Below are 2,702 nucleotides of genomic sequence, written 5' to 3' on the forward strand. Positions count from 1 at the left end.
CGGCTCTTCCCTGGTATCGCCTAGGCCCCCTGGCAGGTGGAGAAGCAGTGGACAAGTGTGCGTCCCCACGCCCCTCACTCCTACTCACATCAGGGTGTCGACACCCACCCATCTCATTAGCAGCTAAAGAAGCCGCCCTGGTTTTTACATTGTTTATCCCAGAGGTCTGAGTTGGCTCATTCACAGAGTCCAGAGATGACGGGGAGCCCTGGCCCGGGAGGACCGCTGCTCTAAGGGAAGGGAACTAGCATTCCTACCATTCCGGGCTTGCTCTTGCAGGCATCCTCTGAAATCCAGGGCTGGGCCCAGTACCGCGGGGCACATCCTTGTCATTGCCATTTTATGGATAAGGAAGCCGAGACCCAGGGAGGAAGCTCTAGCTTTTTCTGCCCCGGCACCTAAGGCTTCCCTCCCTCTGCCCCTGCCAAGCTCTCCCAAACCATCTCCCTCTTTGGACCTAACTTAATGCTTCTGGGATGCTTATCATTTCCCAGACACCAAACTACTTCTTGCCATCCTGGCTTTGCTTGTGCCATGCCCTGAGCCTGGGGAGCCTGCCCCCTTTTTGCATTACTGACCCTCACGTTTTGGGATTCTGTGCAGAGTTCGAGAAGCCCTACCGGGACCCCACTGTGGGTGGGGTTAGGGGCACCTGCCGGGGCTCCTGTCATGCTGGGACATCCTTCTCTCACTGCACTTATGACCTCGTGTGGCAATGATCTGTTTATGTGACCCTTTCACCCACTAAACTAGAAATGTGTTGAGGGTAAGCACGCTGACCCACTGAGTAGGGTGCAGTAGATGTCTCTCTGATGAACAAAGAGCATAGAGTGGCTGAACTTTGCCATCAAACGGCCAGTGTATCAGCCAATGAGTGATGGCCCAGTAGAAGCACAGAACCCTAGCCTCGTAACATTTCAGTGAAACTGGGAGACGTTGTCTTGAGATAGTGGAAAGATGAGGTCTACCGGCGGCTATGAGTGGTATTTCCCAGTACCAAGTACTCTACCCAGAAGATCAACCAGGAAGGCACCAAACCCCCCCTTGGCCCAGCCCCCTTTCCCAGAGGTTCTAGAAGTTGGACATGCAGAGATCCATGGGGAGTGAGAACAAATTTCCCTGCGTGATGTGGGCCAGTGTAGAGCTCTCCGATAAAGGGAGCATGTGGTGTAGACCGAAGGTCCAAGGGTGTCTCCCTCTCCTAACACAGACCTGACCACCATCCCACCGCCCAGCTCCTGCAAGAGCCAGCTGTCAGTGATGAGAAGAGCACCTGCCCTGGGTGTGCTGAGGAGGCAAAGATAGAGGCCGCTCTTACTCCTGGCATGAGGACAAAGAAACACCCCGGAGAGAGAGGAGCCAGGTAGGGCACAGAGACTCTCCACATTGTCCACACACCCAAAGCCTTGCCTTGAAATATGAGTCAGAGAGCACTGGGGCCTCAGAAATACGGGGCAGGGCTTGCACTGGCTCCCAGCCGGTGACTCAGCAGGTATACTGCAGTGGACCCCTTCCTGGGGGACATGGGGCTCTTCTGATGGACTCCCCCCTGGTGGCCTCGCCAAGTGCTCCTCAGACCCAGCAGTGATCAAGGACGCCCTGCCTTCACTGGCACACATCTGGTCTCTCCCCCTTCCTGGTTGCTGTCTCATATTTTCCCCCAGATGTGTGTCCTCTAATGACATCTCCAGTCCCAGCATCTATTTCTCAGAGGACCCAGACTAAGACACCACTCTCACCTCTTTGAGACCAGGCAGACAAGCAGAGAGGCCTCAGAAACAGACCTTTCCCCCTATAGTGCCTGGATCAAGAGCTGGTGAATTTGTTGGGTGGGCAGTGTTAGCTCTGTGGTGGTCATACCCTCACCCCTGCGACGTTGAGTCTGCAGGTGAGGTACATTTAACTCCATAAATAAATAAATAAATAAATAAATAAATAAATAAATAAATAAATAAAAATCCACACACACATACATGTTTGCACTTAAATTTTCTACGGTGATAATTTTTGGACTCTAGGTGTTTGTATCTGAGAATAAAACCTCCCAGGACAGATGCACAAATGCTTGTGACAGTTTAGAATAACAATTTTATAGAGAAATTTTATACATAAATAAAACATTTAAAGAGATGTGTAGAAGGTGTTTGGGGGGCAGTGCTGAAGGGGTCATTTTGGTCAAAAGCAAATTCAATGTATTGGAAAAGAAGAAGGACAGAGAAGAGAGTAAGTTTGAAAAATTAGAAGAACAGGTTTTGGTGGGTAAGATCTCATTTTAAAGAGTAGGGAAGAAATTGAAAAGCTGCAGGCTATTTCACAGCCTTATCGTCCAAAAGCAGGCAAGTCGAGACCATAGTTGGCATCTGATCAAGACAGTCGAGGTAAAGGTGTCCCACCTGCGCTATCCCTGAGAACCCAAGTCACGACAAAATGGCTTTAATGAGGAAAAAATCATCCACAAAGGAACTAAATAATCAATAGAAGCCCAACAACTCCTGGAAGTGGGTGTCCACCCTGTCCTGCAGGGAAGGTCTGGAGTCTTCTGTGACGTGCAGTGATTTCTGCTCACAAGCTTCCGGGGACCATGTAAACCTCCGTAAATCCGCTAACTCAGGTCATGGTCACAATAAATTTCAGTAATCCTGGTGGATTCACTGTGGCTCACCCCACTCTCGTGTTCAGCACAGAGAGGGGCACTCAGCGTG

The sequence above is a fragment of the Canis lupus genome, chromosome 13 (assembly GCF_011100685.1).
Source record: "Canis lupus familiaris isolate Mischka breed German Shepherd chromosome 13, alternate assembly UU_Cfam_GSD_1.0, whole genome shotgun sequence".
NCBI lineage: Eukaryota > Metazoa > Chordata > Mammalia > Carnivora > Canidae > Canis > Canis lupus.